At 38.2% G+C, this 16,747-nt stretch overlaps 1 pseudogene; it reads left to right on the top strand.

Annotated features, from left to right (window-relative positions):
* Nucleotides 1-1,588: 1,588 nt before the first annotated feature.
* Nucleotides 1,589-3,308, top strand: LOC109457672 (nucleosome assembly protein 1-like 1; annotated as a pseudogene).
* The last annotated feature ends 13,439 nt before the right edge of the window (nucleotides 3,309-16,747 follow it).

The raw sequence follows: 16,747 nt of genomic DNA, 5'->3' as shown, positions 1-16,747 counted from the left end.
GAAAGAGCCCCTTCTGAACAGAAGCTTTAAGAGCCATCACATGCTTAACCATGATCTCATTTTCCTCTGCCATAAGATTAATTAGTCACCAGATAGAAGCTGGATCCTGAGTGAAAACAGCATGGAGCACAGCGCAAACCAATCAAACCAATCTATAGTGGACATGTAACATGAGCAATAAAGCTACCTTTGTAGTAAGCTCCTCAGATTTGGGGGTCATTTGTTACTGTAGTATATATAACCTCGCCTCTCCAGACTGATACAGGTACATAAGTTTATGTACCCTATGCTTTTCACAACCATGCAATTGGTTCATGTGGCCAGATACTGTTTGACTTATATAGCAAATAAATATTCCTGGCATCTACTAAACTAGTAAAAACTAAAAAATTTTCTATATCCAATAAAATTGTATACAGTTATTTCCATTTCTATGACATTTTCCCCCATTTCTTTCCTTCCTGCAAGCTGGATAAGCCCCTGATTCTGCCTTTTTTATTAGCTTTAGAAATGATAGCATAAATATAATTATATGCATGCTTTTTTGGTACAATTTTTTTCTTACATTGTTTTACATGTCTTGTACATTTATCTCCTTCTCCACCCACATCAACCCTACCACTCCTTGCAAAATAATTCAAGTTAACAATCTAGTATGCAGCTTTTCAACTTTGGTTTTATATAGATAGAGAGAGAGAGAGAGAGAGAGAGAGTTTTGTCATTGTTTGATTTACAAAAAAAAGTGGCAGGAGTAGAAATATTTTCATACATAATCTTCCTACTCTCACTCATCTACCATCTCATCTACAATATCTACTAAGGCATTCTTTTAAATAAATGCATAATATTCCATGCTATGGATATTACATAATTTATTCAGGTATTGCCCTATTTGGGAGATTCAATTTATTTCTGTAGTTTTTCACCACGACAAATACTGTCATAATAATCATTTATGTACACATGTCTTTATGAACAAGTTGTTTAATTTCTATCAAATGGATTCCCAGGAGTAGAATTTTGGGGTCTAAGGGTACATGCGTTTTTAATTTTAATAGATAATGCTAGATAGATTTCCTAAAGAATCACATTTCACATTCCACCTTAACAGTTATTGTAACTCTCATTAATTTCTGCCTATCTAATATGTATAAAATTATATTCCATTGTTGTTTTAATTTTCGCTATCCAGAGTGCTAAGCATTGTTTTAAATGTTTCTTGACCATTTGGATTTAGTCCTCAATAAACTGTCTATACATGTGTTTTTCCTAAGATTCCATTGGATTGAATGCCTTTTATTTCTCAGTTTGAAAAGAGTTCTGTGGTAAACACAAAAACGCCACACTCCTACTTCGATAAAGGGCTCACTATCCAGCTATTGAGGCATCGGTTCACTGGCAGCCTTTATCTGTTTGATTACTCAAGGTCTACTTCAGCTTTTGAACCAAGGTCATGTTCTTCTTGGGGCAGCCCCAATGAATGAGGGAGGCATTGATAGCTAAGGGCAAGCCCCACCCCTCCCCTCCCCTCCCCTTCTCATCTCTTCGCTGGGCACTCTCCAGCCGTTGGGCCTTAGTCATTTCCACAATGGCAGGATGCTTACAACAGGTAATCATTGCTCCAAAGCTTCCCATTGGGCTGGTTGAGACTTTGTCAGGTCTATGTCTGGGCTCCTCCTGCCAAATTCTACTTTCCAATGAATCGTTTGCACTTCTAACTCCACATGCTTCTCAGAGAACCCAACTGGCACATTATATTAATAGATGTTATCCTCATGATACCATTTGCTTCGATATTTTCCCCATTTTTAGCGCCATCTGCTGGCAGCACCGCCTCCTGCTCCTCCCGCTGCTGCCTGGAGTCACTCACTGCCTGTGCAGCTTGGGCCGCCTGGCTCTGTCAGTGCTAGCACCCATATTTGGAGTTCTTACAACACGGCAAATATTGACAACAAAGAATAGTCTGAATTTAATCAAGATTTGGACGATGTTGAAGAACTAGAAGAAGAAACTGGTGAAGAAACAAAAATCAAAGCGTGTCAGCTGATTGTTCAGATTATGTAAAATCCTCAGATTCTTGCAGCCCTCCAAGAAAGACTTGATGGTCTGGTAGAAACACCAACAGGGTAATACACTGAAAGCTTGCCTAGGGTAGTTAAGAGACAAGTGAATGCTCTCAAAAACCTCCAAGTTAAACGTGCACAAATAGAAGCCAAGTTCAATGAGGAAGTTCACCATCTTGAAAGAAAGTGTGCTGTTCTCTATCAGCCTTCGTTTAATAAGTGATTTGAGATCATTGATGCAATTTATGAACCTACAGAAGAAAAATGTCAATGGAAACCAGACGAGGAAAATGAAATTTCAGAGGAGCTAAAAGAAAAGGCCAAGATTGAAGATGAGAAAAAGGATGAAGCAAAAGAAGACCCCAAGGGAATTCCTGAATTTTGGTTGACTGTTTATATTTTTTTTATGTTTTTAAACTTTTATTTATTTTAAGTGTGTTTTTCCAGGATCCATTAGCTCCAAGTCAAGCAATTGCTTCAAACTAGTTGTGGAGGGCGCAGCTCACAGTGGCCCATGTGGGGATCGAACCAGCAACCTTGCTGTTAACAGCACCGTGCTCTGACCAACTGAGCTAACCGGCCACCCCTGGTTGACTGTTTTTAAGAATGTTCACTTGCTCAGTGATATGGTTCAGGAACATAACGAACCTATTCTGAAGCACTTAAAAGGTATTAAAGTGAAGTTCTCAGATGCTGGCCAGCCTATGAGTTTTGTCTCAGAATTTCACTTTGAAGCCAGAGAATATTTCACAAATGAAATGTTGAAAAAGACATACAGGATGAGGTCAGAACGAGACGATTCTGATCCCTTTTGTTTTGATGGACCCGAAATTATGGGTTGGACAGGGTGCCAGATAGATTGGACAAACGGGAAGAATGTTACTTTGAAAACCATTAAAAAGAAGCAGAAACACGAGGGAGGAGAGACAGTTTGAACTGTGACCAAAACAGTTTCCAGTGCCTCTTTCTTTAACTTTTTTGCCCCTCCTGAAGTTCCTGAGTGGAGAACTGCACGACGCTGCGGAAGCTATCCTTGCTGCAGACTTTGAAATTGGTCACTTTTTACATGAGCGTGTAATCCCAAGATCTATGTTATACTTCGCTGGAGAAGCTATTGAAGACAATGATGATGATTATAATGAAGAAGGTGAAGAAACAGATGAGGACGGGGAAGAAGATGAGGAAAATGATCCAGACGATGACTCAAAGAAGGATCGAAACCCAGCAGAGTGCAAGCAGCACTGAAGGAGGATGTATGTGGCCTTGAGGATAACCTGCACTGTTAATACGAGTTTAAAGACAACTATTATTTACTTAAAGCCTTACTTACATTTTGTATTTTCTTGGTAGACTCAGCAATTTTTTAAAAGGAAAGGAATTGATATTTTAAACACCAATTTGTTCTACCTAGCATTTCAGCTTTAGTTTTTCTGCCAGATATGTTAAATACAGAAATTCTCTCACACGTTTTCATTCATTGCTACATACTTTGGTTCTTCTGGAGTATTTTTATCATGTAACTATTAGATTACAGCTATAAAAATAAACAGAACTGTTAAATGGAACAGATTCTTTGTTTTGCTAACTTTTTTCCTGAAGAACCAAAGAGTATTTTTTCAGCTGGTAGTTAAATGGGTTTAAGTTTGCTTGCACTAGCTTTGCCTTTCATTACTTTGTTTTAGAAACGCAGTGCTTATACTAAGAAAATTAATCATTTTGAAAAACAAAAATACAACTTGTCAAGACAGATATATGATTAAGAATTTCCAGTAAGACCATACCCATTAACTTAGATTGTTAATGGATTTTTTTTATATTTTAGATGACATAGTTAACTATAAAGAACCCTATCTCAATAGTATGGTTATTGGTTACACAGTCAGGTGAATAAAACCTAGTATTTTCAAAAGCTTCATTGTTTTCACTGTACTTTTAAATTTAACCTCTATTGACTAAGCGTGTTGGTTTTTTTTGGTAGAGTCTACCTTCTGCATTCCTGGCAAGGATGAATTGAATTTTATCACTTGACAAGTCTATTTCAAGTTTGTGTTGTTGTTTGTTTGCTTGCTCGTTTTTGTTTTTGCAGCCTAAAATAAAAATGTCAAATATAATATTAGACATTATTGTCTAATGTAAGAACAAGATAATGTCTTAATTTTGTACTAATTCAGGTAGAAGCAGAGTGTTAGCTTAAATTAAGCATTGTACCCAGTTTACAATATTGAAAAAAAAGAGTATCAGCTTTGGAAAAGGTGTACTTCTCCTAATAAGAAAGTTAAAAAAGACAAAAAATACACATAATAGTATTTTCCCCAGAATTCTTGTTTATTGACTTTGTGTATGGTGTCTTTTGCTTATACATTACATTAATTTTCAGATACAGTAATCAAGTATCTTTTTCTTTTCAGTATTGGTTAAGAAGCACTTTCCAACCCCTAGACCGTATATGTAAGCTTTTCTTGCAAGATTTTTATTGCTCTTTTTTTAACGTTTATTTGTTCTTTCTATAATTTACTTTTAAATTTTGTTTACATGTGTATATGTGTTTATATACACTATGTAAGTATATAGAGATGTTAAATAAATTTTTAAAAATACGATGGTGGTCTACCTTTATTTTCTTCATTAATCTATTCTTTTCTCATCGAATTGAATTATCTTCTTGTCAGATATTAAATTCTCATATGTATTTCAATCTATTTCTGTTATAATTCCCATACAATACCATATTAATTTGATTATAGTGACCTTGTGGTACTTTCTAATATCCATACTCCTTCCACGTTGTAGCTAGTGGGATTTACCTAAATTACAAATCTGATTCCCCACTATGAAGATTTGTTGGCTTCCCAGTGCCAGCTGAATACAGTGCAGGCTCTTTGGCACATGTGGCCATGGTTCCTATCTACATCCCTGGCTTCACTTCTCCTCCTTCATACGCTGGGGCTATTAGGCAACTGGAAGGCCAGTGAACACCACATGTTTTATGCTGTCACATTTTAATTAAATAAAATATATTTTCAAAAGTTAAGATTCATTATTTTAACTGTACTTTTAGTCCTCTCTTCACTGGACTAACCATTATTCTTTCTTTAAAATTCAGTTCGGACATCATATTTTCCAGGAAGCCTTTCCAAACCCACAAGTTAAAAGTCACCTCCATTAATATATTTTGTGCCTACTAGACTATATTGATACATCTCTTTAAGTGTGTCTGCCTTCTACTTTATAGACTGTAAAATTCAGGTATTACTCATTTTTGCACACTGAGAACTTGAGCCTATGATGATACAAAACAGGCATTGAATAAATTTTTCTTAAATTGTTGAACTAGAGCAGTGGTCCTCTGATGGTATGGAAAGAAAATATTAGGACTTATACTTATATTTATCTAAATTTAATAAGAAGTAAATCAAGCTTTGCCCATGTTTAATATGCGGATTCCACTGGCACTATCACTTGGACCTTATGTGGGTGAGAGGTACTTTCAGGAAAGATTGGGAGTTCCAGAACATAAAGAAGTTGACAGTGCTCATTGCCTGGTACATGAATCCAGTTAAATAAATTTTAAAATTAGATTGTGTAGTTTAAATTAAATTAACCCCAAATGGATGGATGACATAAAATATTCCTAGAAAACAACATGAATTGAAAATAATTCTAGTGAACATTTCAAAAAAAAGCAGGGCTGACCTTTCTCCTGTTCCTACACGAGGACATCTCCAGCCATATTATGAGATAAAAACAGTGACAACTGCGGATAAAAAAGGGGTCACATACTAAACTTGATAACCTCAGGGGAGGCCTGCATGGCAGGCCTTACAAACCCAGAGACCAAAGTAACCACACCAGGTGGTCTGAACATAAAAATCCCTACCTAAAGGGGATTGCTGAGTAGTCACATCCTAGGCCTGTAGCTTCCTTGACAAAGACCAGTCTTTAACTTTGAAATTGTCTATTGTCTTTGTGCATCTAAGATAACATACCTTTGAAACGTCAGAGTGGTCTTCTTTTCCTAACACTGCAGGCACCAGAGCACGAGACCACATTTTTATCTTTCTGCCCACATACCATCTCTATGTGCTGTAAATGTTAACGATTTTGTACCCACCAATTAAAAGAAGTATGTATCTCTCCGATTTTACTTTTTATCCAATCTCAGAGATTTCCCCACTTTTCTTTCTCCTTTCTAATCAACCACCAATGAATTTCACGTAACCCTTCTTAAGTCTCCTCCTTTGATCCTAATGTATGAAATAAGCTGCAAAACTGCTATTCTCCTGAGCATTTTCTCAATCTATTGAGATTTTGCTTCTCAGCAATTGTCATCAGTCTGGCTCAAATAAACTCTTACAAGATTTTTTATTAGGCTGGATGTTCTTTTGTTGATATATCTGACAAGAAGTCAGCCAAAAAAAATGACTTTTTGATATGTGTATGTGTACTCACTTCTGAAAAACAACATAAGGCCCTAACTAGACATAGTGTCCTATGATAGTAGCTAATTATAGTATGAAGTCATGACCAAGAGTAAGACATTTTAAAGCAATGTTTGCTTCATCTTTTTAAATGTTTTGTATATGTTGTATGATATGCATAAATACTAATAGAGAGAAACATATATAATCGATAAATAATAAATAAAAGCGATGGGCATCCTCAAAAACCATTAAGAGTGTGAAGACCCCTGCAGAAGAATGAGGTCCTCACAGTGTCCTCATATTTTATTAAGTCAAGAAAGTAGAGGAAGAATTCATCAAACATATTGAGGATAAAATAATTTCTTTATGATGAATTAAACTTAAGGTTGGAAAGAAGAATCATGGCAAAGGAAGCATAAAGAAGAATCTGGAGAGTAAACAGGAACAAGACAAAAACCTCATGAAGAAGAATTGGTCCACACCTCTAGGAATCAGTATCTCAGTCAAGGCATTCAAGCCATTGGAACAATTCAAATTTGTCAAGGTATTTCCCCAGGCATTCCCCTATACCGGACAGCCATTGCTCAGATCCATATCTCCAAGGGAAAGAGGACCAAGTTAAAGGGAAGCTTGCATTTTGAGTTCATAATCAAATAAGCTATACCCAAATCAAGTTAAATCCTGGGGGTCAAAGTAACTAGTACCATTAAAAAGCCTAAATTAAACTGAGGTTTTGGTGTAACTATATTTGTGTTATAAATAATTATCAACTTTTTACTATTCTTATGGGGAAATAGATCTCAGGAAAAAAAATCAATGAGTACCTACAGAATGTGGGTTTTGTGCTAGGACTTTCACATGCATTATCTCAATTAATCCTCACAATAGCCTTTAGTAGTAGATGCTATCCATTCTTATTTGAGGGATGGAGAACAGAGGTTATATAACTCCCTCCCGGGCACACAGCAGAGTCAGAATCTAAAGCCCCACTCTCAGCACCATTGGGTCACTATATGATAATACCACCTTTCAAAACTTGACATCACCCAAGCTTATCCACAGGTGATAGTCAATGAAGCTACTCCAGATGTTTAAATGATGTTTGAATTTTGGTTGCTTCTAAAATTTTTCAGTGCTTCAAGGAGACCCAGCCTTAAACATATCCAGATATATAATGTAAGGGCAAATACAAATTGAAAATAAGGGAATTATCCCTATTGAAAATAAGGGAAGAGACTTCTCCCCTATTCCTTTTCCTGTCAGAATCATTTTTCCCTTTTTCAAATGCATGTAAATCTTTACAATGGCAAATAAGCCTCTTGTCAGACTCACAACTCAGAAATGTTCCCTCAAGAACCATCTTTTTGAATGTATCTATTTGAAATGTAAACATCAAGGGAGATAGTTCCCCTATCTCCTAGTTTCAGTAAGAAGGTAAGAGCCTAACTTTGGTGGTTGTCTTGCTCCAATTTGCAAAAGTACATGTTATAAAGAGGAGAAGTTTGTTTTTCCTCTGGATAAAGCCAGTAAGATACCCTAATTACCAGGGAAAGTTGGGATGAACTATGTGTGATGTAATGGGTTGTATCTGCTTGGCTGTATAAGGGGGTGAGATTCCTTTCTGCCTTTGCAATCTCTTAGTGAATGGCCTGTGATTCAATAATAAAACTGCTTTCTGCCTCTTTATCTTTGTGGAGAAGTTTTTCTGGGTTGGGAGATTTGAGAGCCAACAGAGGACGAACTCATGGAATTCTCAAGCCTGCGGTCATTAAATACAATGTACAAACTAGACTTTAAGTGTCACAATCTTAGGCTACTGACTCCATCCATGCTCCTGGTATTCATCCCACTGCAATCCCTGAGGTGCTCTAAGGAAAAAAATGTCAGGATTTATAAAGGGCAAAACCAGGAGAGCTGTTCTTATTAAGGTCCTCCAGGTAAGTGAAGGATGTAGCTAGTTCAGTTGAGATTGGTTAGGTACATTATGTGAACAGAGAATGCTGGTTGATGAAATGGATTAGTTCTTTTCAAGGTGAAGAATGCAGATGGTCTGGTCACCATGATGAGAAAGAAGTAAATTCCATATATATTTCCATGTAGCAATCATTGATTCAGGATGTTTGTTTTTCAGCCTTGAGCTGAGTTTAGCAACAGGTCAGCAACTTAACAATAGTTCCAAAAACAGGGACATAAAACAGTATTGGCCCCACTTCCTCAATGGCCTCTGGTCTCCATTTTAAGTGACCCACTTAGCAATGCTTATCCCATTTTCTCCATTATTGGTACAAATCTCAGTCTGTTTCCTGAGAATCCAACTTGCAACACACTAAGACAAAAATGTTTCCAAACGTCAGTTACTGATGTCTGAGATGTGATAGTAAAACATAATGAACATAAATGAGTGTTTCCTGATATTATCTTATAGTGCAGGAGCTATATTTAGGCATGGTTGCCACTGAACCATTCATCACCTTTTTATGAATTAGAAAAAAGCATTCCTATTGAATGGATGGAGCTCTGTGGCTACATGGTTATGTGAGTGGAGCAGCAAGGGCTGGATTTTAGCCTACTCTTTCCTTTGGCCAGATACCTTATGCATTGAGTAATCTACACAACAGTACATGGTGGCCTGTCCTAAGGTATAAAAGATCAGAGTGCGCCAAGGCAAGAACTGCCCATTACTCAAAAATAATGTAGTTGCTGGAGGAGAATGGACAAGTGACAATTCAACCAGTTTACACACAGATGTTTGAAATATCATGGATAGAAGGACGCTAGGGACATGAAGTAGTGACAAGATTCCTAAGGGTATAGGAAATATGAATTAAGAGGTGTCATGATAGTGGCTGTGAAAAATACCTCATGCATCTGAAGGAAGTCAGAATATGCCACTACAATAATATGCCTCTTTGATATACTACTTTTAGTTGAAGGCCATTAAGAAGCAGGGAATGCAGAGGAAGCTCCCCCTTTTCTTCCTAGAGGCAGGATATAAATTCTCTTTTTACTGAAGATAGACTCTTATCAGTCCAAAGATGGGCATGAGAGGAATCTGCCAAGAAACCTTATTAAACTTACCCTCATCTTCCTAGTTACTTCTTCACCATTTACTGTCTCTAGCCCAAACCCCTTTGTCATGTCAGTTTCTCATGAACTTATCGTTTCTTTGTCTAAAAGGTAAAAAACTTTCTGCTCTGGTCACTTCTTTGGGTCTTCATTCTCTGATAAAGGCTAAAATGTATAATAAAAGTGTAAGAAAATTTGCATGCTCTTTTCCTTTAACCTGTCTTTGTCAGTTTAATTTTCAGACCCAGCCAGAGATCCTAAAAGGAGCAAGGAAAACTTTTTCCTCCCCTACAGACCAAATTTAAGGATAAGAACGGAAAGAAGTTAAAAACCAGTAATGTTAGTGATCAGGTAAGAGCAGATAAGGATAAATTAAGGGTCGAACCAAGACAAATACTGTAGGATACAAGTGGATAATATGTTCTGAGTAATCATTCTTGCACTAAAGTCTTACTGTATAGGTCTTATTTTTGTATATAATAGTATTATTTGCTCTTAAGGAAGTATATGAGAATGTTCAAAGGATTCTGCAGGCGAGATGTTCCAAACATAAGGTGTTCCCCTAAAAAGCAACTGAAAACATATGTATAATTATCAAAACATACTTGCGAGAATTAATCAAGAAAAAGTAGTCTGGCGATGATTGATTTGTCTTTACTCGCAGTCCAGAAGGAAGATTAAAATGGTGAGCGGTGGGGATTAAGTCAAGATTGGGGTAAGGACTGTCTGTTCATTTAGTCTTTTACATTACAAATATTTGAGTTTCTACCTTATGTTGCACAGTAGGTTCTATATTGTATATTCTTGTGTCTAAGTGATTCCTCAAAGTAAACAACATAATCAAATAAACCAATTAATTTTTACAAGGAATTTTCCAAATAAATCAGATATTGCTCCGGCCTAGACCACTTTTGTAACATCCTCTCTAAGTGTGAGCATTGTATTTCCTGTAGAGGAAAAGGAGATTTTAACTCTTTGCTTCCTTAAGGCAGATTTACAAAAAAAAATCCTGTCCCTCACCTCTCCTATTTCAAATATACAACCATCATAGAGAAAAAGAAAGCGCCTATTACTCTTCCAAAATACAACAATAGGTCAATAGACCTGGAAACAAGAGACAAATAAAATGGAAGCAGAGGCATCTTCTAAACATATCTTCTCATGTTATTTTACCTACCACGTTAAGTCACTCCCTGGTCTGGACTATCTCTGCACCTGGCAACTCTTCTACAGGTACACTTAGCACATTGAGTGTATAAACTTTTATTTACTTATATCCTTCTTTCACTAGACCAGAGGCTGCTAGAGAACAAGAGTCAGGTTTTAATCATTGCCATATCCCCTGCAGGAGAGTAAGGTTGGTCCACAGGAGGTATGCTAATTGTTACCTAGTTCTATAAGCTAGAGAACCCATCTACAGGGTTATCAAGAAAAGGGTTGTCTGAAATAGATATTAAGAGTTGAAATTTGTAGCGAGAAAACTAAAGAGGCAGGAATGGGAGAACTGCCAGTAAAGGAAGGCAAGCAAGAAGGCAGGCCGGCTTGGCTAAATCCCTAAAACAATAACTACACCCTGAACAGACCGTGTGAAGAAAACAGATGAGAGACATTGGAATGCTAGCACAAACCATAAGAAAACGGGATATTTAGGTTTGCAGTTTATGTGTTGTACTTTTATATGTCCAGTATCTGAAACTTGAGACCTTTGAATGCTCCTCACGGATCCCTCTCCATCATTTAGCCATGCCCAACCGTTTCAGTTCCTCTCTAGTTTTCCTGAACCCTTTTCCAGTATTTTATTTTTACTGCTGCCACTTTTGTTTAGGTTCCCATTACTTTTCACAATAGTAGTAACCTCCTAATTCGATTCTCTGTTTCCAGTCCCTTAAAAACTGTTCTCTGGTCTGAGAATATCTTCCTAAACTTTGGCTTTGATTATACAACTTCCCAATTCAATAATCTTCAATGGACTTCTTTTTTCAATTCCAACTCCTTATAACAATAGTATAAATAACATGGCAGAATGCATTCTGCATGGGCAAAAGAGTCAAATAGAACTGAGTTTTGAAAATTGCATCTACCACTTACTAGCAATGTGACAACATGAGTTACTTTTACCTCTCTAAGGCTTAGATTTCCACACAGAGAGAGAATGATAACTAAGAAGATTTTAAAAGAATGTGCCTAGGCCAGTGCTAGGTACCTGACAGGGGCTCAATACCTTTACTCCTACCTTCCCACCCAGACTCGCATTCCAGCCTTGATGGCGTCCTTCCCTGAACACAATGCTCCACCGCACTGTCCTCTGTGCTCCCACAGACCTTCGATCATAATTCATACATCACTTATCCTATTCTGCTTGTATCTTATTTATTATAAGCATGTTTAGATAGAATTATTATTATTATGAGTAGTCTTTTCTTCTCTTCTAGGTTGAAAACACCTCAAAGGAAGCGGTGTAATCTTGTTCATCCTCTTATTTCCCTTAGCATATAGCATTATGTATTGCACATAATAGAACTACATAATTGTATACTAAGTTGAATTGTATAGTTTTACATGATTTAGCTAAGTTTTAAAATCAAAAACTTCTTTTTGTTTAAGAATTAAGAGTCAGAAAACTGGTCAAGATGCTGCAGTAGGTAAATACTGTGCTTCCCTTCTCTCACAACAACATCAAAATTACAACTAAACTACAAAACAACCATTATTGAGAATCACCTAAAATCTTGCTGTACCAAAGCCCTACAACTAAGGACGCACAGAAGAAGGCACCTTGAGACTGGTAGAAAAGGCAGAGACGCAGACCCAGTTGATCCCACACCCATGTGTAACCATTAAAAATCAGGAGGGATATCTCAGCTGTAGAGATCCCCGACAACCCCCTCCATCAGGAGCGAGAGGTACCAGCCCCACCCCAGCTCAGGGTTCCAGTGCCAGGGAGAGAAGTCCCCATATTTTCTTGTTCTGAAAACCAGCACAGATTGTGACTGACTAACATGGAGGGCGGCTGGAATCCCAGCCGCTCCTCTTAAAGGGAGCTTGGAAAGACTTACCGATGCAATCACTGGCTCTGAGTTCCAGTGCTGAGGCTGGTGGGGAACTGAGTTGTCTGGTTTAGGACAGGGGCTGGAAAGGCAGCTTTCTCCTGGACGGAGAAGCTGGCAGAGGCCATTGTTTCTTTGCTGAGCCCCCTCCCCCTTCCCGGCATGCAAACACAGGTGGCCAACATATATGAGTCTCCATCAAGCTAGTTAATGCATTCTTAACTATACCCTGCTGATTCGAGACTCCGCCCTACTTTCAGGCACACCGAAGTCGCTCCCAGTGGCTTTTTTGTATAAACCACCTGCCTTGGCTCATGCTGTAAACTTTCCTCAGGTCTCTCAAAGGTTTGTGGAACCCAGACAAGCAGCATCTGGCTTGAGTGTGTCTTGTACCTCTGGCTGAGCAGCCCTAAGTCCGGCACTAGCAGCAGCTGACCGTGGTTCGCAGCTTAGCCTCTCGAGAAACTTCCAAGCACAGTACAGGAAGCAGCAACCTGCGGATTTCTTTGTGGCTCCTACTGGGTGGCCCTGGGTGGGGCACAGGCTGCAGCTGAACTTGACCTGTAGTGGATCCCCTCCAAGGTGGTCCTGGGGCCTGGCACCCCAGTGGCTAGCTTTGAAATGAGCTGGAGCATCACCCAGCCATCTTCAAAGATGACACACCTAAGGGGCAGATTGGGCAGGCACCAGAGCCCTGTTGAGGCAGATCCTGCTCTATAGAGTCAGCCCCTGCACCACAACTCTTCCACTGTAGTCACAGCCAGTGCTTACAACCAATGAGACTGAGAGCCAATTCCTCCTATTGATGTGCAAGTAGCAACAAAGGCTCTACTACAAGAGGAGGGCACACACAACTCATACAAGGGACACATCTGGAGTGCGTGACTCAGGTGACCAGGAAAACTGTGCCACTGAGCCCCACAGCACACCTACTACATAAGGCCACTCTACTAAGACAGGAGAACATAGAAGCCCTACCTAATACATAGAAACAAACACAGGGAGGCAGCCAAAATGGGGAGACAAAGAAACATGTCCCAAATCAAAGAACAGAGAAAAGCTCCAGAAAAATAACTAAACAAAATGGAGACAAGCAATCTACCACATGCAGAGTTCCAAACACTGTTTATAAGGATGCTCTGTAATCTCCTGGAGAATTTCAACAAAGAGATAGGAAACGAAAATGGAGATAGAAAACATGAAAAGAACCAGTCAGAAATAAAGATAACAGCAATGAAGTATACATTACAGGGAATCAACAGTAGATTGGATAAAGCAGAGGATTGAACCAGTGATGTAGAAGGTAGCAGAAAACATCCAATCAGAACAGCAAAAAGAAAAAAGAATCCCAAATATTGAGGAGTGTTTAAGGGACATCTGGGACAACATCAAGCATAACAACATTCACATCATAGGGGTACCAGAAGGAGAAGAGAGAGAGCAAGGAATTGAAAACCTATTGAAGAAATAATGACAGAAAAGTTCCCTAGCCTGGAGAAGGAAATAGGTATACAAGCCGAGGAAGCACAGAGTCCCAAACAAGATGAACCCAAAGAGGCCAACACCAGGATACATCATAATTAAAAAGGTTAAAGACAAAGAAAGAATCTTAAAAGCAGAAAGAGAAAAGCAGTCAGTTACGTACAAAGGAGCCCCCATAAGACTGTCAGCTGATTTCTCAACAGAAACTTTGCAGGCCATAAAGGATTGGCAGGAAATATTCAAAGTGATGAAAACCAAGGACTTACAACCAAGATTATTCTACCCAGCAATGCTACCCAGCAATGCTATCATTTAGAATCGAAGGACAGATAAAGAGCTTCCCAGACAAGAAAAAGCTAAAGGACTTCATCATCACCAAACCAGTATAATAAGCAATTCTAGAGAGACTTCTTTAAGATGGAAAAGAAATCAAAAATATGAATAATAAAATGGCAATAACTACATACCTATCAACAATTACTTTCAATGTAAATGGATTAAATGTTCCAATCAAAAGATAGGGTGGCTTAGGGCCGGCCAGGTGGCTGAGGCCGTTAGAGCTCCGTGCTCCTAACTCCAAAGGCTGCCAGTTCGATTCCCACATGGGCCAGTGGGCTCTCAACCACAAGGTTGCCAGTTCGATTCCTCAAGTCCTGCAAGGGATGGTGGGCAGCACCTCCTGCAACTAAGATTTAACAGGGCACCTTGAGCTGAGCTGCCACTGAGCTCCTGGATGGCTCAGTTGGTTGGAGCGCATCCTCTCAACCACAAGGTTGCCGGTTCGACTCCCGCAAGGGATGGTGGGCTGCACCCCCTGCAACTAGCAACGGCAACTGGACCTGGAGCTGAGCTGTGCCCTCCATAACTAAGACTGAAAGGACAACAACTTGAGTTGGAAAATAAAAGTCCTGGAAGTACACACTGTTCCCCAATAAAGTCCTGTTCCCCTTCCCCAATAAAATCTTTAAAAAAAAAAGATAGGGTGGCTGAATGGCTAAGAAAACAAGATCCTTAAATATGCTGCCTACAAGAGACTTACATTAGCTCGAAAGACAAACACAGACTGAAAGTATAGGGATGGAAGAAGATATTTCATGAAAATGGAAGCAAACAAACAAAAAGCTGGGGTAGCAATACTATACCAGACAAAACAGACTTTAAAACAAAGCCTACAATAAGAGATAAAGAAGGACCTGGTAATCCCACATCTGGGTATTTATCCAAACAAACCCAAAATGCTACCTCAAGGGGATGTACTCTTCCATATAGTCATTGCAGCATTATTTGCATAAGCCAAGATATGAAGGCAATCTGGTTGTCCCTGAATGGATAAATGGATAAAGAAAAGATGGTACATATATACAATGGATTATTACTCAGCCATAAAAAAGAACGAAATCTTACCATCTGCGACAACATGGATGGACATAGAGGGTACTGTGCTGAATGTAGTAAGTCAGACAGTGAAAGACAAGTGTCATATGATTTCAGTTATAAATGGAATCTAAAGAACAAAATAAACAAATAAACGAAACAGAAACAAATTCATAGATACAGAGAACATTTTGATGGTTGCCAGATGGGAGGAGGGTTGGAGGTGGGTTAAAAGGGTAAGGGATTAAGAAGTACAAATTGATTGTTATACAGTAGACATGGGTATGTAGTGTAGAGCATAAGGAATATAGTCAATAATATTGTAATAACTATGTATGGTGTCAGATGGGTACTAGATCTATTGGGGTGATAGATGGGAGGGGGATTGAGGGCAGGGTGAAAAAGGTGAAGGGGTTAAGAAATACAAGTTGGTAGTTGCAAAATAGTTATGGGGGTGGTGTAAAATATAGAGAATTTAATCAATAATATGGTAATAACAATGTATAATGCCAGGTGGTACTAGTCAGGGGATCACTTCCTAAATTATATAAATGTGTAACCACTATGCTATACACTTGAAACTAATATAAAATAATATTGAATGTCAACTCTAATTGAAAAATTTTAAAATGGGGGAAAGACGATAATATTGTGATAGCATAGTAAAGTGTCAGATGGTTGCTGTGCTTATGGTGATCACTTCTTTAGCATAGGGAATAAAATAAATAATGTGGTAGTAACTCTGTATGATGCTAGGTGGGTACTGTTTAATAACTATGATGTACATCTGAAACTAATACAATATTATATGTTAGCTATATTTCAGTAAAAATCTTTTTTAAAAAGAAAATAAAGCAAGAATTAAAGGAAAAGAAAGAAATCAGTAAGGAGGCAGAACCCTCCCCCCCCCAAAGAAAAAAAGAATTGAGAGTTAGACGTAGAAAAGAGACTCACCATCCTGTATATACACTATATCTCCCTAGCACTCAACATACAGACCTTGAAATAAAGTCAGTGTTTCCTAAATTGTGTTGATTAATTTGTACATCACAGGGTCACAGGCTGAACACCTTACTATGGTGAATACAGTCTTTAAAATAAGTGTTTATTTTAAAAGACTTTATTTAAAAGACTTGGGGAAAAAGGGAAGAAAGTAATACCTATCAAATCTATCACGGAAAAATGCCCAAAGAAGATCAGTTCTAATGGTATTAAACAGCAAAATTATTCTGTTCTAGAATATGTTTTAATTTGAATAGGTTTGTATACTCTGTTTCCACAGACACTGAAACGT

Source organism: Rhinolophus sinicus, linkage group LG01 (genome assembly GCF_036562045.2).
Source record: "Rhinolophus sinicus isolate RSC01 linkage group LG01, ASM3656204v1, whole genome shotgun sequence".
NCBI classification, from domain to species: domain Eukaryota; kingdom Metazoa; phylum Chordata; class Mammalia; order Chiroptera; family Rhinolophidae; genus Rhinolophus; species Rhinolophus sinicus.
Note: the sequence above shows the minus strand (reverse complement) of the source record. Positions and strands in the feature narration are given on the sequence as shown.